A 26,327-nucleotide genomic window follows, 5' to 3' on the forward strand; every position below is an offset into this window, starting at 1 on the left:
TGGTGAACTCTTAAACAAAATCCTGTTTTCATGCAAATCTCTCTAGTAATGAAGAATACTGGAAATGCAGTAGTATAGCTGTGTCTGAAAGTATAAAACAACCCTTTTGGAAGCTGAACCTGAGTGCCAACAGCTCCTTCAGATTATAATAATACTTAGCACTTTTATAATGCTTTATACTTTCAAAGTGCTGAACAAACAAACATTAGCTAATTAAGATGCCTTCCTAAACTTCAGTGGAGAAAAAAAATATTCAGATGAAATTGTCATCAAACTCTTTTTGGGGGGGGGAAAGAAAGGAAAAAAAAAAAGAAAAGTAGTAAATTTGGCAGCTTCTCTAGTGTTTTCCAAGAAGCAGCCAATTTATCCCTATTCTGAATACCAATCAATTCTGTTTTTTACAACTGATAAGATGTTCCCTAATTAAATTATATTTTAATTGCCTTTGACTTTTAATGCAAGGAAAATGACAATATGCTTTCTGTTAAAATACCTCCTTCCCCCTGTACATACATTCATATCTATCTACTGCGATTGCCCTTATACAGCAAACAGTTATATCACAGTGGTATCACACAGTTTCTCTTTATGGATAGAATATGAAACAACTGCAGTGTTTTAGATCCCCCGTGTTATAAATGGTGCCCTTTTAATGTTGACAACTGTATGTGTACCCAGTGATACTTTTTTATACTGTAATAGTATTCTTGGAAAGAATGATCCAAGTGGCATTTCCAGGAATATAGTTATAGCACTAATGAACCAGTGCATCCACTGGTTGTGTTAATCCTGGGATGTGATATTTTCCTATTTTCACTCATTTAGTCACCAACAGCCTTTACAGGTAGTTAATGAATCCTTGCACCACAACTTTGAGATAGATAAATGTTTTACGCTCTTTTTTTTTTTTTTTTAATAAGGAATATTGAGGCTAAAAGGTTAACTATGGTTACAAAGGGATGTGGTGTTGTAGTCAGGACTCCCTTACTCCCATTCTTGTGTTCACATGTCTTTCTCGAGTAGCACTACAATACTTTGGGGACCACATATGGGCACCACATGTGGACTGTATGAATAAACAAATTGGCACATATGACCACCACATATGGACTGTATGAATAAACAAATCACCTGGTACAAATGCCAAACTCCAAATAGACGTCCCAATTCTGAATGCTTGCTCTTGTTGGCTGAAGCACCCCGAATACGCTCCACACAACAGTCACCTTTTGGAGAAAAAGCAATATCCTGACAGACAGTTCTTCTCCTTCATCTCGGGAAATACATTAGTGGTTTCTCACCCTGCATTTTTGGTCAATTCAAACTGTATTTCATCTTAATCCTGAAGTAAAGAAAGGTAGGCAAACTATAAACATACACTGCTGCAAGATATAGGAAAACTTAGATTTCTCTGCACTTTGAGATAACCAGACTGGAGGAGGATTTGACATTCATGCTGCATTTAGTTGACTGACTCAAGAAAATTATTGCTACTGTAGTAATAAGGAAAATACCAGCTCGAGGCCTAAACACAAAGGCTTCTGTCACACTGTCATCCATAATTATTCTATGTTCTGGATTCCTTTATTGTCATATGGACCTAATACTGTGCTACATGCCATGCTTCTCGGTCCTGGTTTACAAATAAAGCACAAAGTACTGTAGCTACATTTTCTAGATATTCCTACAGTGAACTGATAATGATGCATTTATTGCTGGGATATTTGATGTAACTAGTGGACATTTTTATCACCGCACGAGTCCTTAATCTCCCTAGGATCCTGCAGGAACCAAATTATTTGATATGAGAACCTTTTGATATTACAAGTTGTATTTAACATTTCAAGACTAATTTGAATCAGCTCAGTTCACTGAACTGCTAAAGCATACAGGACAACAGATCATGTAGAGAGAGAAACCTATAGATGTATTTAGTAGCCTGAAGGGGTATTACATAAAATCATGAAAATGAGTCACTGAAGATGGTGCCAAAGTCTATTGGTGTGGAGGTGTGTTTTAAGTAAACAGTCTTGGTACACTACAAAACAAAAGAAAAGGGTAGATAAATGAATTACCCAATATATCACGTAAATCTCAGTATGTGCATAAGACAGAAATTCTATTATGTCCTACATATATCAGTAATGCATGAGTGAACCAAATCTAATATTGATCTAAAAACTACTATATCATAAACTCTCTCTCATACACACGCTTTCAGTAGAGATGTGCAGGCAGTAACATACCTACTGTGCCTTGGCAATGTACTAATGGCAAAACACCTGCTATTGTAAGCGTTCATCCAGTTTTTGCCCACAGCAGAAATGAATAAATAAGCTTTTATCCAGTTGTGTTAACATTTATTGTAAAATGGCAAAACACATTCTTTTGGGGGTTTTAAAGCATAGCTTTTGATACACTGAAGAATGTAACTCTTCATAAGGCTTTCTATTAGGACAGTGTCTTTGACAGAAGCCTTTGGTAAAAACCTATTTTTATAATAGTCAAAGTACTATTTTTTGAGTTCAATACTACAGAAAGAATGAGCATATTAAGGTAATCAGCCTCCTTTAGGTTTTTGTTTTGTGGTTTTAAACCTTCTGGTAACAATGAGCCAATCCTGAGGTTTTACTCTAGTAACATTCTTACTAATTTCAGTGAAAGCTGTTTTTTAGTAACACCCGTAGGATTGAGACTATAATTAGTCACATGTGGATAGTATGCTTTTTGAAAAGACACCTTGGTTTCTAGAGGCAGTATCAAGTTGTTCTAAGTTGTTGCACAGACCTAAACTTCATAAACACATACTTTCCCCACCATTGCTTGCTGGAAAGATGATGGGGAGTAGCCATAGAAGACACGATGAAGCCAAGTTAGATTTCTTTTTACAGAATATTATGTTGCCTGCCATATAAAAGGTAGATATGTAGAAAGAAATAGTGAGTGTACAGTACAATCAGAATGTTGATACACGTGTAATGCAAAAAGGCAGTGCATCTCCTTCTGCACAGTCACAATGATGTAAGGATCTGGTTCAAAGCCCACAGCAGTCAGTGTAAGTCTTACTGCTAATTTCAATGGACTGTTGTTCATGCCCTAAATTCAGAGTAACTCTACTGAGGGCAAGGTGAGTAAGAACAGAACTTGACCCTCTTACAGGTATATACAAATACAGTAAAAATTAAAATAACACACATGGGCTTTCATTTATATAGTTAAGTTGCATGTTATGCAATGCACTTCTCCTACAAACTGGGTCTAATGTAATGTTGATATAAACTATGGAGTAAGATGATTAGAAGACAGGTAAGTGATCAAATGTAGCTTGGCTTTATTGGGGATTCAGTTGATAGGCAAAATCAGTGAATATATACTTAGGGAGAAAACTGTGGTGTAGCAAAAGAAATCATTAACATGCAATTGTAAGACTGAGGCTGAACAATTCATTCATAAGGAATACATTCTTTTCTCTCTTTTCTTTTCGCAAATTTTCTAAACAAACTCCTAATTTATATGTTCAAAATATTTGCTGAATATTCACTTCACTTCTTCTTAACTCCTTTTTCCCATTTACTTGGGGTCAAACAAGCCCACAATTCTTTGCCACTCCTTTTGGTCCACGGCATGAGCTTGTACGTCTTGCAATTCTGGTCCTTTCTCTTCAAACTTAATTTAGAGTCTTTCCATCATATTCTGATATGTCCAGCCCACCTCAAACATGTGCCTTCCAGCCTATCTGTCACTGACAGTCCCAAGTTCGTCTTCCCCGTAATTTCTTCCATGCATGCTCTGTCTACCCTCTGCTTGCCTGCCGTTCTCTTCAGTATATTAAATGCTGAATAAAGCTCTGAACATGGTTTAGTCTGTAATTCATCTGAAAGCAGATCCTTGCAAATATTCAATATTTGAAATTCAAGGGTTTTTTTTAATGGACATGTAGATCATGCAGTATGTTTCTTTTCTCTGATTGGAGTTTCTGGTGTGAATGTTCATATTTACAAATTGTAAATTCATTGTTCACATACATTCAGCAATAGTTTCTTAAAATTCATTGTTTCAGCAAACATTCCTACCAGAAAACTCATTTGTTAGAATAGTCATGGAAAGGAGGCACAAACACAGGCAAAATGAATTATTCTGACACCCCTCTCTCTTACTGCTTGTGTCAGAAATAACTTGTACTGTCAATAATTCTGTTTACCTTTAATTAAAATACAAGAAATAGCTAAAAAATTGAAAGCATTTTCTCAAACACTTCTTCAGGATTCGTCCAAATCTAGTTTAGGGTAACACTCATGTACACGTGTATGTACTTGTCCTGATTTGCCTCAGATACTGTTAGTTGCTTTTTCTTCTTTACCCTACTTCACCCTGCAGGTGTAAATTACACTAATTATGCACATCCTCTGAATACCAAATTGGTGCAACTTAAGTCTACTTTGTCATATACACCTATTTTCTCACTAACTTACACATGATGCGTAGCTTGGCCCACCATTTATGTCATTGTTGAATTTCACCCATTACATCTGCATTATGCATTCAAAATGCATGGCACCACTTTCTCTATGTTATTAGATAAAGAGAATATTATATTTAAAAGGATGCAGCTAATGGAGGTAAAATATACCATTATTCGCCACTCAGAATTATTAAATACAGAGACAGAGTTTATTGTGCCAATGTTGATAATTGGTTTTATGGACAGGGACCAAATTTTCGAACTGGTCCAAGGATTGTGGCTACCTAAACTAAAACATAAATATGGACAGAAAATGAGTAAGTAAAAATGGCAAATTCTTACTTTAAAAACCTGCTTCCAGAGTATATTCAGAGTAATCTGCTTATATTTCTGACAAATCAGTTTTTAAAATTTTTCTTAGCACTTCAGGTCATTAGAACCAACAGAGTGTGAGTTGCATTCTTTTCTAATGTGTGTATCATCAACATAGTTGAGTGACTTTCCAGTAGCAGAATCTTTCTTACTGGCAATGATGTAAGAATCCAGTACTTTTCATATCCCAGGGAGAGTTTGCATGGTGGGCATTTAGGGAAAAATATTTTACTAGTAAATCAAGCCCATACACCTGAGAGGGAACAAAGAAGCATTGGGGGAATTCTCAACTCTGTCAAAAGGTGTCTTTAAGTCCCCTTTGCACTGGTACTGGAGCAGAGGAAAGAAGATTTATGTAAGACTGAGGATCTAGCTGTCTGGGTTTATACTGCTGTACATGAGATCAGAAACTAGCCTGCAAAGTGTTTGATGTCAGCAAGAACATGGAAGGCTTCAAACACCTCAGACTTCACTGGGAGAGAAAAATGCAGCACAGACACAAATATCAAATAGGAACTAATTTGACTGTGAAAGCTATGGTGTGGTTTTGCTTTGGTTTGTCTTGTGCTTTTGTTTACATTTTAATAAGGCAAAAAGGCATCTGTAGTGTTTAGTCAGGGTAGACAAGTGAAAATTTCAGGAGTAGCAAATTTCTTCAAGGTCTGGTCCTGGACTAATGGTCAGAAAGGGGGGGAGTCAACACCTGGTGAACAACTCCTGGTGCAGATGGTCATTAGCTGTTACCAATCCTTCAAGATGTTTTTTAAAAAAAATCTTTCACCATCATATAGACCTGGGTAAATCATAGAATTGTTTGAAAATAAAACTGTTAGTAGGTTGCATTGAAAAATAAGTGAAAACTAATTGTGCTGCAATAATTTGGCAGACTTTCTACAGCAAATATGTTTGGTTTTAAAAGTATGAGATACAAAATAAACTAAAAAGACAAATGAACCAAGCAGTTGAATACACACTCTTCTTGTTCTTATGTCAGCTGCCTTCCCCTTTTCTGCCTGCTGCACCAACTTAAAGTCCAACTTTATGAAACATCTGGATGTAGAACACGTGTTTTAATGAACATGTTCCAGTATGACTGTATTTTCTTGGCTCCCTTTCCATCTTCCTACTATGATGCCCTTAGATTCAAAACCATTCTAGTTTTTTTTTAAAGTACTTTATTAGAAATTGTTCTAATATAAAGGTATAAAAGTTAGGATGAAACCCTGTATGTTCTTTTCATAATCTCTAAACATGCAGGCCTGGTCTACACTATGGGATTAGGTTGAATTTAGCCACATTAGGTCAATTTAAAAATGGCTGTGTCCACACAACCAACCCCGTTCCATCGACCTAAAGGGCTCTTAAAATTGACTTCTGTACTCCTCCCCAACGAGGGGAATAGTGCTAAAATTGATCTTGCTGGGTCGAATTTGTGGTAGTGCAGACGCAAATCGACGGTATTGGCCTCTGGGAGCTATCCCAGAGTGCTCCATTGTGACTGCTCTGGACAACACTTTGAACTCTGATACATTACCCAGGTACGCAGGAAAAGCCCCAGGAACTTTTGAATTTCATTTCCTGTTTGGTCAGTGTGGCAAACTCAACAGCACTCAGTAGCACAGGTGACCATGCAGTCCCTGCAGAATCGTACAGCGTAGAATGTTTCTACGTTCCCCCTATCTGAGGTTCGCAGATTAGAAGGTGAAAAAAACGCACTCGCAATTACATGTTTTCGGAGCTCATGCAGTCCTCGCACACTAATAGGGCACAGTTTAATGCATGGAGGCATTCAGTGGCAGAGGCCAGGAAAGAATTAAGTGAGCGTGAAGAGCGGAGGCAGGACGCGATGCTGAGGCTAATGGGGGAGCAAACAGACATGATGAAGCGTTTGTTGGAGCTGCAGGAAAGCCAACAAGTGCACAGACCCCCGCTGCATCCACTGTATAACTCCTACCCTCCTCCCCATGTTCCATAGCCTCCTCATCCAGACACCCAAGTATGTGGTGGGGGGGGAGGCTCCAGGCACCCAGCCACTCCACTCCATAGGATGGCCTAAGCAACAGAAGGCTGTCATTCAAACAGTCTGATTTTTAGTGTGGCTACAATAAGCAATGTGGCCTTGTCCTTCCCTCCTACCCCACCCCACCCAGGCTACCTTGTTCATTATCTCTCTCTTTTTTTTTTTTTAATAAAGAAAGAATGCATGGTTTCAAAACAATAGTTAGTTTATTTCGAAGGGGGAAGGGTGGCTGGTTTGCAGGGAATTCAAATCAACAAAGGGGGAGGGTTTGCATCAAGGAGAAACACACACAACTGTCACACTGAAGCCTGGGCAGTCATGAAACTAGTTTTCAAAGCCTCTCTGATGCGCAGCAAACCTTGCTGTGCTCTTCTAATCGCCCTGGTGTCTGGCTGCTCAAAATTGGACGCCAGGCGATTTGCCTCAACTCCCACCCAGCCATAAACGTCTCCCCCTTACTCTCACAGATGTTATGGAGCACACAGCAAGAAGCAATAACAATGGGAATGTTGGTTGCGCTGAGGTCTGACCTAGTCAGCAAACAGCATCAGCGAGCTTTTAAATGTCCAAAAGCACATTCTACCACCATTCTGCACTTGCTTAGCCTATGGTTGAACTGCTCCTTACTACTGCCCAGGCTTCATGAGCTATGGGAGCAAGGGGTAGGCTGGGGTAGGTGCGACCGTGTGGTGCTGCCGGCTGGGAGAGCAGCCTGAGGCAGAAGCCTCCAGCTTGCATGATATTCCAGGCAGGACTGAATCTCCATGAGACGAAACTTAAAGAAGAGAATGACCTGCAGTCTCTGGCTCCCATTCAGTGCTCTAAGAGGAAGATAGACATGTCTGTCCAGGTGCCCCTGATCGACCTCACTGAGATCTGCCAGGAACACCCAGGAGACGTACGATGGCTATCAGTCCTACTGCACCGACTGTTGCAAAGGCAAGGAGCTGCCGCTGTGTAGCAATGCAGTAGCGCATCTGCCAGCAGCACCTAGGAGATGTACAGTGACGGTGAGTTGAGCAGGCTCCATGCTTGCCGTGGTATGGCATCTGCACGGGTAACCCAGGAAAAAAGGCACAAAACGATTGTCTGCCATTGTTTTCATGGAGGGAGGGGGGCCTGATGACATGTACCCAAAACCACCTGCAACAATGGTTTTGCCCCATCAGGCACTGGGAGCTTAACCCAGAATTTCAGTGGGCAGTGGAGATTGCAGGAACTGTGGGAGAGCTACCCACAGCGCACCACTCTGTAAGTTGATGCTAGCCATGGTAGGGAGGACGCACTCCATCGACTTAATGAGCTTAGCGTGGACATACACAATCAACTGATTAAATCGGTTTCTAAAAATCAACTTCTATAAAATTGACCTAATTTCGTAGTGTAGACATGCCCACAGTGTAGAATAGAGTTTTTATGCAGAAAGCACTCCTGGACTAAGTTCACAGTCTGTCACAGCTGCCTTAATTTCCTTATGCACTGCAGTATTTCTTTAAGTGTGGAAATGCAAAGAAAAATATTAATTTATCATTATACATATTTACAGAAAATAAACTGTGCATGCATCTCACTGTACAGACCTGCTGCCCACATTCTTGCACTCAGTGCACTAAATCTAGGGTTTCCCAAGGATTGCTCACTGCAGTTTAACACCACAAATAATGAAAGGTGACCAGGCATGAAAACTACTTCTTATCTTGCACCCTACTTCGCACAAACTAACTGATATCAGCTAGGTTCTTCACTCTTCCTTCTTTCCTACAATAGTCACAAGATCAGATGCTTCGACTGTAAACTCCTCAGAACAGGAACCATATCATCTTATGTATTTGTACAACACCTCGCATACTGGGGTCTGAATCCTGACTGGAGCCTTTGGATGCTACCATAATATAAATAAAGCCAGTGCCTCACTTTCTTTGCATGTAATAGTAGCTTTACAAAACATCTTTCATGTAAAAAATTTTGCAGTAAGAAGAAAATAAAAACCACAACGAATAAAATCAAATTGTCTTACATAAAGGCTAATATTGGAAGAGTTGACTATAATTAATTTAAAACAAAAGTAAATTAGAAATAATTTATTCAGCTATTAATTTACTTGAAATGTTCATGGGCTATGCAGTTTCAATCATTTAATAAATACCAAAAGATTATATATTTCTCTCTTAAATTATTAGGATACTATCCAGTACCGTATAGTGTTGATATTCGTGAATTTGTTCAGCCATTAGGGAAAAAATTATTCCTATTCTGAAAATGTATACTGATTTTTATAGATATCATCTGGGCAATATTTTGAAATAATGTAGGTTCACAGATGTGTGCCTAATTTCTGTATACATTTACTGTGATAGAAAATGCAAATTGGGTAACCGCACACAAAAATTACCTAAACTAAAATTGATTTTGTACACTCCATTTGGGTAAATGCACAAGTACGTTAGAGATGCAACTGTATAACTTATTTGAAAAACTGTTTCCTAGTTTTTCTTTTTAGCTAAAGATATATTGCTTCTATTATTCTAGCTTGGCCTTAAATGTCCTTCATTTAGAGTGATAAAGACGTTAGGCCAGATCATCAGTTGATGTGAATCAACACAGTTTCCAGTGACTTCAATGCAGCTATATTGATTTATAGCAGCTCAGGATCTGGCCTCTGATTTTCACCATTCTTAATTTTTTCTAAACCTGAAAAATCTCTATATTAGCAAATAAACATTTTAATCCTGATTATTTTAACATCCTCTTGCTGTATATAAAATATGAAGTGTTTTTCAAGAAAGTTCTAGCCACCCCATGTCAATATCTATGAAGCAATTAATCATAATAACCCCTATTCAGAATATTATTTATTCCTACACCAAAAAAAATGCCCATAATAGGAAAACCTCAATCTATCACCTTAAATATCTCTTGCAAGCTTTAGTCACTTCTTGCTGTAAAAGAGTAACACACTTTTCAGTAGGCTTCAGGATAATAAACTCTGCTATTTATTCTTCAGTAGGTAGTGTCTCCACAGCAGAAGATGACATTGCTTATAATTGAAGGCCACAATTTCACACATTTACCCTAAGAACAGGATGAGAAATAAAGTTAAATGTCTACTGTAGTTTGAATCAAGATAGTGAGGGGTCTTCTGCTAACTATAGTCAGACCCTTTAGAGACGTGCCTTGTGTTTCCATCACATTCTAGAGAACATCCATGCTGATAAGCAGTAATGAAATTTGTTAGACCATACCTGTTAGTAGACTATGTTCATAGTGACATTATTGTTTCATAGGAACAGGACATGATTGCTCTGTATTTTCAAGATATTTAAGTCCAAAGCAGACTGTGAAGAGTTACAAAGGGATCAGATGAAATACAATGTTAATACATGCAAAGTAATGCACATTGGAAAAACATAATCTCAACTATCCATATAAAATTATGGGGGTCTAAATTAACTGTTGTCATTCAAGAGACCGATCTTGGAGTCATTGTAGATTGTTCTCTGAAAACATCTGCTCAGTGTGCAGCAGCAGTCAAAAAAGCTAACCGAGTGTTAGAAACCATTAGGAAAGGAATAGATAATAAGACCAAACATATAATGCCACTATATAAATACATGGTGCACCCACACGTTGATGTGCCGTTCTGGTCGCCCCATCTGAAAAAAGATCTGTTAGAACTGGAAAAGGTACAGAGAAGGGCAACAAAAATGATTAGGGTTATGGAACAGCTTCTACATGAGAGTTAAAAAGACTGAGACTGTTCAGCTTGGGAAAAAGACAACTAGGGAAATGTGATAAAGGTCTATAAAATCATGAATGATGTGGAGAAGGTGAATAAGGAATTGTTGTTTTACCCTTTCATGTAACACAATAACCAGAGGACACCTGATGAAAAGAACGGAGAACAAACATAAGGAAAAAAGAAAAGGAGGACTTGTGGCACCTTAGAGACTAACCAATTTATTTGAGCATGAGCTTTCGTGAGCTACAGCTCACTTCATCGGATGCATACTGTGGAAATTGCAGAAGACATTATATACACAGACACCATGAAACAATACCTCCTCCCACCCCACTCTCCTGCTGGTACTAGCTTATCTAAAGTGATCATCAAGTTGGGCCATTTCCAGCACTGTGCTCTGTATACATGATTCCTTATGTTTGTTCTCCGTTCTTTTCATCAGGTGTCCTCTGGTTATTGTGTTACATGAAAGGGTAAAACAACAATTCCTTATTCACCTTCTCCACATCATTCATGATTTTATAGACCTTTATCACATTTCCCTAGTTGTCTTTTTCCCAAGCTGAACAGTCTCAGTCTTTTTAACTCTCATGTAGAAGCTGTTCCATAACCCTAATCATTTTTGTTGCCCTTCTCTGTACCTTTTCCAGTTCTAACAGATCTTTTTTCAGATGGGACGACCAGAACGGCACATCAACGTGTGGGTGCACCATGTATTTATATAGTGGCATTATATGTTTGGTCTTATTATCTATTCCTTTCCTAATGGTTTCTAACACTCGGTTAGCTTTTTTGACTGCTGCTGCACACTGAGCAGATGTTTTCAGAGAACAATCTACAATGACTCCAAGATCGGTCTCTTGAATGACAACAGTTAATTTAGACCCCCATAATTTTATATGGATAGTTGAGATTATGTTTTTCCAATGTGCATTACTTTGCATGTATTAACATTGTATTTCATCTGATCCCTTTGTAACTCTTCACAGTCTGCTTTGGACTTAAATATCTTGAAAATACAGAGCAATCATGTCCTGGTCAGACACAGGAGTCGTTGACCTGGACTGTGGGTTCAGAAAAACGGCCAAGTTGAGGGTTGCCGTGAAGCTCCAAGGCAAGCAAATCCGCCAATAAGCGCAAGACCCACCAAGGTAGAGCAGGAACTTTTTTCACAGATAGAAAAACATCACCCAAGAAACTAAACTGTTCCCCTGAATCTATTATGTACTGTAAACCACACTTATATTTTTGCTTTCTCTCTCCTCACTCTGGTCATTTTCAACACCCCTCCCCCACATCTGCCGCATCACTCTCTGCATTTTCAGGACTCTTCCATTGGATGATTTCTGTCTGCTTCTTGTTTACATTCTCCCTCCTAAGCAGAACACTAACTTTTTAATGTTGTTGGGGTTTTTTCTGTCAGTTTCTAAACCTCATGATGTTTGAGTGGGTTTCAATATTAGGCAAAAAATGTTCACCTACTGTATCCTTTACACTTTGCTAGTTTCCCTCCCTTCATCTCATTCTACATGTATTATTCGAGAAATATTTCCACTGGATGAAACTCCTGGCAATTAAACTGACTTTTCAGCGAGGTCATGCATTAGAACTGATCTTTGTGCTGCCATTTACTCCTGCTGATACCCAAGACTGTAGGTAACTCATTTATTCATGCTACAGCAAAAGAATATTTTATCTGTAGTACTGTACTGCTCAACCCACACCAGTGATGCTTCATCACAGCTGAAAGAAAATAAATTTCTGATGCCAGAAACAAGCATTCATTTTCCCCTTAGTTCAATTTACAAAGCCCCTAGTTCCCTCACAAAAACCAAAATATTATGTATTCTCCTTTTACTGCTATCATTTTTCCTCTTGGTACAAAAAGGCAGAGCATGTAGGTAAAACTATATACTTTTTTTTATTTTATGGTTACAGGATGGGATCTATAAAGGGACTTCAATCTTGCAATGCTGAGTCCCATAGCACCTAACTTTTAGGTGCCCAGAAAATAACAAGAACACTGCAATCCACAACGTGTGAGTTAGGCACCTTTGTTCCCTATTGCAATGAATGGGGAGAGATAGTGCCTTGAAATGCGATCCACAAAAGCTAGCATACTAGGTGGCTCTCCACCTAAGCTAGCCAAGAGTAGATGTTAACCAGAGAAAGGCAGGGTGCTAAGCCCTGCCACCCTCTTGAAGATAGGCACTTCCCTATAGCTCAATCTCTGCTTAACAATCCATGGGAACCATGAAGTCAGATGCCTAAGGCGCTTCTTGTGGGAATGGGTTAGGAGCCTGCCTTGCTCCACACAAAACAGCAGCAGGAGCGGGAGGTCGTTCCCACTTTATAACATCTAGCCCAGTGGCTAGAGTACTCATCTGGGATGTGGAATATGCCAAAGACTAAGGGAGCCCAGTCACAATTCAGAGCAAGTGCACTTGTATTTCCCCCTCAAGGTACACCAAGGACACCCACTTTCAGACTCCCAGCTCTTCAGCCATCCCCCCCCCCTCTCTCTCTCTCGCTCTCTCTCTCTCTTTCCCTTCTGACCGGTGTTCTTCCACACTGCACGGTTCCCTGCCTGCACTGTAAGTTCCCCCAGGATGTCAATCCACCTATGCAGGCCTGCTTTGCCTGCTCCCCAGAAGCTGTAAACTGCATAATTATCCATGGTGATAAGGTACCACACAACTTTTCCTAAGCAAGTGCATTTATTCTTGAGGTGAGAAAAGCACAAGAGAACCTAACTGCATGCTAATAAGCTTGCCAGAGATCACTTCAACTCCAACTAGGGCTGCGGTAGGAATCATTCCTTCCGACATCACCAAGCGTTTTTCTGTGGCTACAACTTTGTGCCACTTTTCTTTTTCCCCCAGAACAAGGGCCCCCAGATGCTATATGTGGATCCAGCAGAGGAGACAGATAGACCCAGACAGACGCTGATTGAAGCACAGCTATTTGCTGGGGCAGCACTGTTAAAAAAAACACACCTTAACCTCTTGTCTAAATCTGTTTAGCTTCAGCCACTGGTAGAGCCCTGCAATGCAACCAGAACCTGATGGGACTCAACTCTAGGTGTTTGGATCCAGGTTGGGTCAGAAAACAACTACACCCATTCAGGTCGGGTCAGCTCTCCTCCTGCTTGCCCACCACAGTGACTGTGCTGATGAGTTACAGCACTTCTCGTTCCATAGGGCTCATGCAGCACACCAGAGGGCGGTGGATGGCAGAAGTAGGGCACACAGTCACCACTGCGCTGATCCCGTGGGAAAGAAAACAGTGGTGTTGTTGACCCAGACGCAGGGCAAGGGTCAGATTGAAAAATGATTGACCTTCTTGGGTTGGGTTGCGAGTGATTGGGCCTGGGTTGGGCTTAAAACGTAGACCTGAGCGGGCCCTTAGGGGTCTGTAGGAAGAGCAAAGGGGAAAGCTACACAGTTGTTCTAGATAAGTAAACCCAAGCACACATTTGGAAGACAATGGAGAAAGCTGATAGCTTCAAGGATCCTGGCTCCAGTCAGCTGCAAAACTTGTTTTTGCCAAGCTGGGCAGCTAGAAATCAGAGTTAAAAACTCGTAGAGGAGGAAAGTAAGTTGAGGAGAGGGGGTCACTTAGCAGCACTGCCTAGGAAGATGGGTTGAGAGAGAGAGAATGTGCGGAGAGAATATAAGAAATTTGGCCTTCCCAGGTTCAGGCAATCGCCTTAAAGAAAACCTGGGTATGTGTACAGTGTTTTATTGTTTTTAAGATACATTTTTGCTTAAAAGCTTTTGTTGGGTATATAAATGATTGCTTTAAGGAGGCTGTACGGTCATTGCCCCAGAGGGGTATTGCAACACTTACCAGTGCCCCAGAGGGAACAGAATTTCAGGGTCTGAATATAAGTCTAAGCTGCCAAAGTAAATCATGGTTGATACATGCAGGACTGCAACCCAGGACCCAATCTGAGTGCAAAAATTGCATGGTTCCATCCTGAGAAAGGTGCTGGCTCTAAGTTGGAGACCCGAGTAGGTGTGCTTGCAGAGACCAGTAGGACTTAGAGGAGTTTGCCTTATCTATGAACACTATTACCAGAAATCTCTCCCCCATGTAGGTACTTGTGACCATGATCAAGTCACCTCTTAACCTTCTGTTAGATAAAATAAATAGATAGAATTTCTAAAGTCTCTCACTTTTAAGGCATGTTTTCCAGACCTTGAATAAGTCTTGGAGCCATTTTCTGAACACTTTCAATTTTTAAACATCCTTTTTCTGAAGTGGGGACAAAAGAACTGGACATTGCATTCACCCTCTTATGTACAGCAACCCCCTGGGAGCATAGGTTCAGTTGGTTGTCATCTGTCATGACCCCTAAATCCTTTTCAGAGTGGCTGCATTCCAGGACACAGCCCCCATCTTGGATGCCGTACATTTTTTTTCCCAAATATATGACCTTGCATTTGGTTGTATTAAAATGTGTGTTGTTCAAATGAGGCTGCCTTACCAAGTAATGCAGGTCTATCTATTTTAACTGACCTGTCCCCATCATTTGCCACTCCACTGCATTTTGTTGTTTGTCATCTTCAAATTTAGTCAGTACTTTTATATGCTCTTCCAGATAGTTGATAAAGATATTGAATAGCATTGGGTCAAGAACAGATTACTGTGTGAACCCCTATTTAGAAACACCCCTATTGGATAAAGGTTCACAATTTGCAAACACTTTTTTGAGATCTATCATCATCTAGTTTAAAACCATTTCATATTGGCTAGGTCTATTCTGTATAATGCTTGTTCTTATGAGAATGTCATGCAGCATTGTCAAATGCCTTACAGCATCCAACGTATGCAGTGTAGTTGTAGCCAGGGCGGTCCCAGAATATTAGAGACACAAGGTGGGTGAGATATCATCTTTTATTGGACCAACTTCTGTTAGTGTGAATCCAAGTATGTTATGTCAACATTATTACCTTTGTCAACCAAACTTTTTATGTCATCAAAAATTGCATCATGTTTGTCTGACAAGAGTAGGCCTATTTTCTATAAAGCTATCAATGTAGGCTACACTTCTTGTTTGGGAAAACTCACCCCTTAAAAGCAATTCACTTTTGAATACATCTTTACTCTTTGGTTTTGCAGTTTAGAATTTGTCTCTGGGCACAGAAATTCTTTCCATTAACCTAGTTGTCACAACATCCCTATACAGTGGTCTCTTAGCAGAATCAAGGCACATCACCATCTATGTTATGTGAGAACTTAGTCTGCAGTGTCTGACACAGATATCTATCTTGAAATGGTGTGGGAGAGGTGGGGTGTGCTTCATCCTTGTATATAGGCTTAGTCCTCAGGCAAGTGGACTGCTTATAAATTTAGCAAACTCTACTAACACACTCCGCTAACCCCGCTTCTCAATTAACCTTGAAGAGCTGAGAGATACTCCCCCGCTGATTTCTGGATTGCCCCTTAAAACTCCTGTTCTTTGCTGACAATTAGAAAACTATAGTCACAGTCAGAAAATTAACTCTACTGTAGTTTATCTCCAACGAGACACTGACAGTATGATTCTCTACCACCGCTGGTGCACCATACACTGGTTTGCTTTGCTTCTCCACACAGACTTTCTATTTTATGGAATATAGAATTGAAGACAGTTATGTTTTACCAGTACCGTTATAAAAAGCCCTGCTGATGTGGATTATATGTCCCTATGGTTTCTTTACTGCTGTTTTTACATATCCTGATTGATTAAAGCTGCTACTTTTTTTTTTTTTGGCCTTGCCAAGTAGCTGGAGAGAGTTTTATAGAATCCTATCAAGTGCTGTTTAGCAGCCTGCTGCTCTTTTCTTTCTTGAACTTCTGGTTTGCTTTGCTGTGGCTTTTTACTCCTGTTTCCAGGTGTGTGTCGGAAAAGAGGAAAATCTGAGGTCTGTTACATAAAACTCAACACTTGCGTCTCCAAAGTGCTTTACGGTAATGAATAAATACACCAGCCTGATCTGCCTTTGAGGCAACTTAATTGTAGTGGCATGAAGGAAAGCAAGGATCAAGGCTAATGTGGGCCATCAAACAGGTGTCCATTCTGGAAGTTAAGGCTCTGTGTTGTATTGCTCAAGTCTGCTACCTATTTCCAAGGGCCTGGAGAATAACTCAGTGAAAGTACTGTAACTCCTAATGATATGGAGAAAACACCTCTCCACCAATCTCACCTTCTTAGGGCTTATCTTCATGTACAGCAGTGCAGCTGCATTGCTGTTGTGCTTTAGTGAAGATGCTACTACGCCGACAGAGCTTCTCCCGTTAGCGTAGTTAATCTCTCTCTCTCTGAGAGGCGGTAGCTAGGTCGATGGGAGAAATTCTCCTGTGGACACAGCACTACCTACATGAGGGGGAGGATTTAGTCGGTATAACTATGTTACTCAAGTGTGTGGATTTTTCACACACCTGAGAAATATAGTTATACCACTATCGGTCTCTAGTGTAGACCTGGCCTAAGTCTTCAGCTAGAGAGTCAGTCTATGACCTCAACTTCCCTCTTGTACCTTTAAAGCTCCACTATTTCTAACATAGAAATATGATTAGACAGACTGTGTAATGAATTGTTTGAAAGCTAAGGCTGAGCCTGGGTTGTGCATCCCTGACACAGGGATATGAGGGGTTTGGGGGCACATGCCTGGACTACTGACAAGCACCGTGAAGAAATTTCTCTACCGCTCTCATGAATCAAACACAAACCATTTGAAGGGAAATGCACCTCTCTCTTATTGCTGTTCTTTATCATTAAAGTTTACATTATGGAATCGGTGTGCTACAGTTACTGAACTCACTGCACCCAAATTTTATTAGGGGTATCCAAATGGGTGGCCTGTGCTTTGGAATGCCAAAGAGGTGGCCTGTGCTTTGGAATGCCATACACTGCTTTGCTCTAGTATCCCTACATTTCATAGGGAGCAAAGCTAGTCTGGGGCAGTTGTCAGATCATTTTTTTGTATATTATTACATAGAAAGTGAAACAAACCATCTCTATTTCATGTTGATAATTAGTGCAAAGCAAACAAGCACCATATGTAACATCTGGTATACAAAATAAACCATTCCCTATCAATCAATGCTGCTTCAGTTTCCCAGGGGGAGGTATATGAATGGTGTGCCACGCTCTGTGCCCCAAAGGAGTTTACAAAGTCGAGGGGATTCAACAGCTAAACTACAGGAAGAGACAGATAGTGCCACAGAAACTTGTGTATGTGTTACATAGATCTACAGCTGCACACACGTTTCTACAAGAGAAATGAGAGTTAGGCTCAAGATTTAGAACAGTCCCAAGGACGCCCTACCACCCTCAAGGATCCTCCTGCAGGTTCCGTCATTAATTTCATCACTAATCAGGTTGCTTAGGCTACAGCTGAAACTGTGCACCCAACTTATTTCCTCACAACCCCTTAGGGAAGGAGCTGAGAGGGAGCCCTCTCAATGTGCCTGCCTGCTGTGGGTGTCCTGCTTCTCTTTCTCCAACCGCTGGCAAGCCCAGAGCTGATGGGCCATACCAGCCGGTGCTTGGCTTCTGCGGCCAAAAGCTTCCCCATCCTCATGCTGTCCTTAGCATAAGCAACCCGGCGTGGGCGATCTGCCGGTGCATCACCTTCTCCCCTTTCCCCGCACCTTTACCTTAACCGCACAACTGCAAAGCACATCAGCAGCTCAGCTGCGGGATTTACAGCTTGCAAAATGCAAACAGCTGGGAATGCAAGATAAAAAAAAACAACAACCCCCCCCCAAACCACCGTGGAAACGCCAGACAAAATCTTGGCGTCTCGGTAACGGCGTGAACGCAAAGAGCAGGTCTGGTGCTTGCCACCGTCGCCGCCTCCCCGCTCCGCACCCGGCATCGCCTCGGGAGCACCCGATCGCAGCACCCGAGAGGCGGCTGCTGCTTGCGGTTGCTGCATCCGCCGCCGCCTCCCGGCCGTGCCTGTGCACGGTGCCCCTGCGCGCGCGCTGCCTGCAGCTGAGCCCAGGATTGGCTCGCGCCCCCCATTCAGGGGCTCGTGCAACCTGGTGTCTGCCGGGCTGGATTCAGAGAGCAGCTGGCACTGAGCTGCTTGGGTAGCTCGCAGGCAGCAGCCGCGGCTCCGTCCGTCGCTGAGGCTCAGCTCTCAGGAGGCAGGCGCTGTGGGGAGGAGGCTCGCAGGGCGCGTTGGGATATTGCATCGCCTCTCCCTAGAGGTGTCCTAGCCCCCCCCCGCCCCCCTCAGTGAAGGAATCCGCGCTGATGCTGAACACTGGGTTAAGTTATCACCCAGAGATGGTGTGAGGGACTCAGGCTGCTCAACCTGCTGCTGCTGCTGCTGCTGGTAAATGCTCTTCACTTCTTATTTGGCTACAGGCTTTTTCTCTTGCTTTTCATTCCGCAACAGCGCCTAAAACTGCAGCACCCTCTCTCCCCTTCTCTTTCTCTTTCCTTTTCTTGTGTCTCTTCTTTAATTGTCTTAGCACAGGTGACAACTTCTGGTATGTCTCTCTCATAACCAGACTGCGAGCGGTTTGTCTCCTGGAACCTTTTAATTCAGCACTTGGAGAGGTCATTAGTTGCACGAGTTCCAGGGAGAAGGGGGAGATTGTCGCTTATTTCCCTGCTGCTTTTCTGCCCATTAATTTTCATCCTCGGTTGCTGAGATATCTTCCCAAGTGTTTTAATGTTGTCTTTGTGGTTTTAGGTTTGTTTTTTTCCTCCAACGCCCCCAGCCCCATCCAAATGTAATTTTGTTTCAGTTTTTACCAACAGAGCAGAAAGGTATCGGTGATTCAGAAACTATCCTGGGCACAGGGCATGTTGGTTAGAAATCGGGAAAGGAGGCATTGGTATTCCAAAAGGGAATTTAAAAAAAAAAAAAAAAGAAGAAGAAGAAGAAGAAGACGCTGTCTTGCATTATTGCTGCAGATTTGCAGGAGGCAATAAAGGACACCACTACTCATGTTGCTTGTAAAGATGATAAACACATAAGTGCTTTAGTGCATCACATACTGTCCAGTGATTGAGCTGTTGCTAAATTGTATTTAATAATAAATTCAGGGTTGTGGAGGAAGAGAGATTGGTGGCATTATATTGCTCACATTGCTGAGACAATGTACATTTGCTAACACCACACCAAGACCCTGTTAGACCTTACATGGAGTGGCAGTTTGACAATATTTTTTGTTTGTTTCTGTTTCTTTTATATACACAAACTGAAATTTAAATTAGCCAGCCTAATGAGTGCAAATGGAACTCTTCTTTTACTTCAGAATAATACTTTTTAAACTCTTGTTAGCAGGATTTTTTTTTTAATATTAGAAGACACATTCATACATAACAAACGTTTTAGATAAATTTATACTACTTAAAGAACAATAAGATTTAAATTAGTTTTAGTATATCATTTCTATTTTCTTTTCCCTCATTCTTTACAGGTCATTGGGGAGCCGGGGGGGGGGGGGGAGGAGAAGAGGAAGGGACATAAATAAATAAAAACCATGGAGGGTCAATATGTAATGGCAAGTCAGCTGTATCCCAAGAAAACTTCCATTTATAATTGTAAAATTATTTCAAAGCCACTATTACATGTAGAACATAGCTAATACACTGCTGCCTAAGTGTATGTTATCAGGTTTTAGAGATCCTGTATTAAAGTAGACTACATTTACAGTACTTAGGTATTGTCTTCTTAAGGTGTTCAAACTACATAACTAAAATAAACATCAGATATTTATTCCACATACGTAATATTGGAGGGAAAGTCTAGAAGTAAAAGCATTGCAGTACTTCTTTAGCTTTGTTTCTGCAGCCTAGGATACATGTTCTCAGAGAGTATGTGTAGTAGTAGACCACTTCATATAATGCTCAATGAAACTTTTTTTTTAAACTTCATGGATTTGAAAGGTGTAATCTAAATGTGGAAGTTATTGAATTATCAGCAAAATGGAAATTAAATCACCATTTAACGCTGTTCTTTAAAAAAACATAGTTCCAAATCACTATGCAAATTTACCAGTTAATTTTGGTTATGCAATCTTAAATCGTTTCTTTAAATTACAGACAGAATTTAGAGAGATAAAATATATTAATCTCTTTTTAGTTTGCTTGATATTAATAAGGTGGTTCATTGCATTTCATCTCAACTCTTGTATTGAAAAAATGCAAAAGTCATTACAATACTCATAAGACTAACATATTGCTGGTTTTAAATATTTCCATTAACTCCTTAAATTTACTAATTTAATAAAATAAAGAGGTAAGTCCTTCCATTCATAAAGATCAGAGATGTTTTCTAGGGAAACTTTTCCTTGTCTAGGTAGCAATGAAAGGAGTTCTCCTAGAAGATGCTGATATTCTAAAGAACCTTTGATTCTGGTACTGCTTCGGTACTGTTTCCATTATAAAATAATAACAATATTTTAAAAGCCTAACACACACAAACAATATGCTTCATGTTGTGAATTTGCATCATTTAAATAATTAAATTAATTCCTTGTGTATGGGCACAAGTGCAAATGACTGACCAGGTCAAGGACGAATCTAGCTTGGCCCACGTGATGAGATGTCTAATTACTGAGTAATAAATCAGAATATAAATATATTTATATTACACTGAGTTGGACTCAGTTTTGGAATCTAAAATTCAATTGTGAAGTCTAAGCTTTAATTGATTTAGAGATATAATCTTTTATTGCTGAGGTGTCTTAGTTTTCTGGCAACTTCTAAAAGCTCAGAGTATTATTTTGTTAAAATATTAAACACACATGTTGAGTATAAAAAAGGTTTGGTCCAGGTAACTTACCTGGGTTTGTATTCTGTTTATTTTTAAATTACTTATGTTGGTCCAATGATTAGTTATAAAGTAACTCTAGCTTCTTTTTAGCTGTACATGCTTATTTCTGACTTGGGTAATGAAAGTTAGTAAGACTGTCTTTTTCTTTCATTTACAATCACACTATGCAGTGTGGTGCAAATTCACATGTAAACATCACATGGAAGATGTTCTCTCCTAATCAGCTTGACCTATATTTTGTATTTCAGTATGTCCCACTAAAAGTCAGAGTTCTCTGTTTCCCCATGTAAGAGGTACTGGCAATTGTTAGGCCACAGAGAAAAGCTGAGATTCCAGGAGTATTGATTTGAAGGGGCTGACAGTCACATTTGTCTGGGTTGTTAGGATTCACATTTTTATTTGGAACAGAGTGGAGATATCTATGGATATTTGATATATTATGGTAATGGATATGGGATTCTTTTGTCAAACACTTACTGTCATTTTTGCTTCTGCAATCCAAGTAAATTTCTTATGCACAGTATAAATATGTTGTAGTGCCAAATTGTGAGTGCTGCAGGAGTATTTTTGTGCTTAAAATTATTCAGAATAATAATAATAAAAAAGGAAAGTGTTGATTAAGTTCATTCAAGGTCAAATATTTAGACATTTTGATCAGAGAGGTCAAATTAAACTGAAGGTCAGATTAAATGGAGACAAAACTGAAGCGGCCGTTAGACCTCTCAAGTCAATTAACTGATCTTGGAAAACCAATACCCATATTTACATGTTGTTAGTTTGAAGTGGCTTATTAAGAGTCTAATCCTGCGACCCTTACTCCTGTGAACAAAATTTATTCATTGCAGTACTATTAGTGAAGAGCATATTTAAACATGTAAGTAAGGGTTGCAAGATAGACCCCTTAAATTGTAATTTCTACCGCATTCAGTTAGTTTTTGAAAACCTTTCCAGGGGACAAGAAAGGACACATTCTGCTCTCAGTGTCCATAAGAAAAGAACATGATCTCAAAGTATAATTAAAGTTCATATCTGGTTTAAATGTTTGATGTGGGATATTTCGGTTCTGACTTGCTGTAGCAAAAAAAATATTTAATGGAAATGGTGAGTGTTTTACAGATTTTTAGTTAGACAATATGCCATTTATAATTTCAAAAGGCCTTAACTGTTTAGAAGTACAATTTTATATAACAACTGTCCCAGTACTACAGGAAATAAACCATTCTCTTTTAGAACAGATATACACAGAGGCGATCCATTCTTTTTTGACCTTTTGTTCACGTCACTGAAGTTTTTATACCAATTATATTGACTGATCATCACTCTTATTTCTAAGTGTGCAAAACAAATCAAGCACAGTAGACTTGGACTTACATATAGGAGACAATGTACAAAATTACTTTGATTCTGTCAAACTGTTTCAACCATGTAAAATACTATCTTTGTGCACCAGTGGCCTCTGTAGTCTTAAAGAGTTCTGTGTTTTGATCCTTATTCAAAATTATGGCTTTTATTTAGCTGGATTGCCAAAGCAACATGCTCTAAAATAAAATGGTTTCTGCAATAGTTTCTCACTTAATCCACATGAGGCATTGCATGATATATTAGGCCCTCTTCTATTAGATTATTGTCGTCTCATATTATTGGTTTGTGTTGAACCCACAATGCAGTTGAGGTTCAAATAGATTCTCGTAAATTCACCTGGCTGACTGAGTCAGTACTACCAAATAGACTTTTTGGATAAACAGCCTGTACTCTAAGATCATGATTGTGAAATAAAAATACAATATCCCTTATACCAGTGGTTCTCAACCAGGGGTACATGTACCTCTCGGGGTACTCAGAGATCTTCCGGGGGTACATCAACTCATCTAGATAGTTTCCTAGTTTTACAACAGGCTACATAAAAAGCACTAACGAAGTCAGTACAAAGTAAAAATTTCATAGACAATGATTTGTTTATACTACTATGTATCGTATACACTGAAATGTAAGGACAATATTTATTTCCCAATTGGTTTATTTTATAATTATAAGGTAAAAATGTGAAGGTAAGCAATTTTTCAGTAATAGTGTGCTTTGATACTTTTGTATTTTTATGTCTGATTTTGTAAGTTTTTAAGTGAGGTAAAACTTGGGGGTACATAAGACAAATCAGACTCTTGAAAAGGGTACAGTAGCCTGGAAAGGTTGAGAGCCACTGCTTTATATAGATTATCTTTCATAGAATTGATTGACAGTCCATGACACACAGTAATGAATTATTTCCTTTCATATTTATTGAAGGGCATTAATAATCCAGTAGTTATCCCAAATAGTGATACAATTATGAGATTTTTTTTTTAGCAACAAGCAGCGCAATATACAATTATGAATTTGTCTTTAGGTGGGAAAGTTGGGAGTGGACACATAGTAATTATTACATAGTTACATACTGTCTAACCACAACAGTTTTGCACAGCAACATTTTTAGGGAATAGATGTGCACTTGAAAATTAAAGAAATGTCAACATTTCATGTCAACATGTCAACCTACAGCCCTTTAATTAACCCTGGGCCAGATTTAGTGCAGGATGTATTGTACTGTCTGAGCCTTATGTGAAGGAGAAAACCACAGGCCAAATTTCATCCTCCATTAAGCCTGTGCAATCCCTATTGATGAATTTGGGTTGCCCTGAGGGTAGAATTTGTACCTTTTTGTCTAGGGAAAATGGAATAATCATTCTAGTCCTGTTAAAGGACACCTTTTAAATATATATATGTGTATGCTATTATACTAAGATTTTTATTGTAGTTTTTAAAGCCACAGGCGCTTTGATTGTGTGATGTGCACCAGCAGCAGTGTTTTTGGAACATTCTCCACCATGTACAGCTTGTGATGTCTAACAAAACCATAACGCATTTGCATCTTGTCCTCAAGGAGTATACAAGCAGCTTGATTCTTCCTGCCCTTTCCACCGTACGTACAAAGGTCTGAAGAGAGCCAGGGAGAGGAGGTCTGTCTATTGCTGTAGTATCTGAGCATCTCACAAACATTACTTAATTTCCACACACCACTTCTGTGAGGTAGGGAAACTGACTTGCCCCAGGCCCCACACGAAGTATGTGGGAGAACCGGCAATTGAACCTAGGTCTTCTGAGTCCTAGCCCAGTGTCTTAAGACTGTCAGTCCTTTTTCCCTTCATTATGTACACATGCAAGAACAGCTGAAATCAGAACACATTTAGGGACATTCTTGGATAATTTGTGAGAGTCTGAATATCACATGGAAAATAATGTATGTTTTCCTTGCTTGATTATAATGCATAGAAATATTTCATGGAGGTGGAGGCATCTTGTCATCTGTATTGCACAAATGTAATGTTCTGCCTCTGAAAATCTCTGTGTATCATGCTGCATTTAAAATATATTGAGGAGAATGTGTACTCAAAAAGTAGTGTGATTGTCTCTAAATGGATGCAGTCTGCCTAAATTCTGGCCTGAAATCATTATTCTTTGTTACAAAATAGTGTAGATTCAGTAAAAGCACAAACACTTGTTACAAAAATTTACAGATTCAGTAAAAGTAGCTTATATTATTAGATTGAATGTTTGTATAATAAACTTCCCAAATCACTTCACAAAGTGTGTATAGTTTATGCATCTTTGAAATACAGTCATTTCTGTAGTGAAGCACAGCAGATATTATAGTACTATGCTGCAACTCTACACCACATTATAGAAGAGGAAGTGAAGACTACTTTTTTCCAATAGAAACTGTTGCGGGAATTTTAAAAAGTAGAATGTAAAATACTTGAGGTGATTTGATCTGGACAAGAGTAATAATCCTGCAAATAGAGTTGACTTACTTGTTAATTTTATATTAGATATGATATATAAATTAGATATGTAGAAAAAAAGTTTACTTTTCAGCAGTTGACATACTACACTGTTAGCTGTTAAATACATGATTTATAGTAAATGAAAATACATTTTATGTTTGAATGTCAAGCACTTCATATGCTTTGTATTAAATGGGATTTTTGAACCAAATTAAATGAGTAAAATACACTTTACTACTGTTGCACAAAAATCAAAATTCCAAGACAAATTGTCATCAGCATTGACTTTTGCCTAATCATGAAGTGGTGTGTGTATATATAGGCTTCAGTGGCTATTCATTGGTGTAGTAGGATGAGGGCCTTTATAGACACTTATGGGAAAATATTGCTTAGGGATCTCATTTTTATTTACTGAGTTCCAATAGTGGATTACATGTATACCCGGGTCTTCTGACATATTGTTCACTGGTTGTGGCATGATCACTGGGAGTTTTGACATTAACTTCACTGCAATCAGAGTTTCACCACTGGAACTCAGAAGGCACACTCAAGGTCTAATCTGCCTTTGATGTACACTGAATCTACAGCAAGTCATGTGTGCATTTGGCTAATCCTGCAAGTATATATGGTGTTGTGGTAAAAACATCTTTGCCCTGTTTCTACTACCATTGATGAAGGTCCACCACTGGGGCTGCAATGGTGTGAGATTACCTGAAAATGGTAGTGTAAGCAAAGCATAGGTGTACAAAAGATCTAGAACATAAGAACAGCCATACTGGGTAGGACCAAAGGTCCGTCCAGCCCAGCATCCTGTCTACCGACAGTGGCCAATTCTAGGTGCTCCAGAGGGAGTGAACCTAACAGGTAGTGATCAAGTGATCTCTCTTCTGCCGTCCATCTTCACCCTCTGGCAAACAGAGGCTAGGAACACCATTCCTTACCCATCCTGGCTAATAGCCATTAATGGACTTAACCTCCATGGATTTATCCAGTTCTCTTTTAAACCCAGTTATAGTCCTAGCCTTCACAACCTCCTCAGGCAAGGAGTTCCACAGATTGACTGTACGCTGTGTGAAGAAGAACGTCCTTTTATTTGTTTTAAACCTGCTGCCCATTAATTTCATTTGGT

The 26,327-nt window shown here is 39.6% G+C and overlaps 1 protein-coding gene across 9 annotated transcripts in view; it reads left to right on the plus strand.

Annotated features, from left to right (window-relative positions):
* TENM2 (teneurin transmembrane protein 2) overlaps positions 1 to 26,327 on the plus strand; it is a 1,431,609-nt gene that overhangs the window by 384,530 nt on the left and 1,020,752 nt on the right. For 5 of the 9 annotated variants that reach the window (XM_074960652.1, XM_074960655.1, XM_074960656.1 and 2 more), the window contains exon 1: positions 18,665 to 18,926. The exons of 1 other annotated variant lie outside the window; for it this stretch is intronic. The gene's annotated coding sequence lies outside the window, so the exon portion shown is untranslated. Of the gene's footprint in view, positions 1 to 18,663; positions 18,927 to 26,327 lie in introns of those variants that run through there. 3 more of the 9 variants (XM_074960654.1, XM_074960659.1, XM_074960661.1) reach the window with 1 other exon arrangement.

Source organism: Natator depressus, chromosome 8 (assembly GCF_965152275.1).
Source record: "Natator depressus isolate rNatDep1 chromosome 8, rNatDep2.hap1, whole genome shotgun sequence".
NCBI lineage: Eukaryota > Metazoa > Chordata > Testudines > Cheloniidae > Natator > Natator depressus.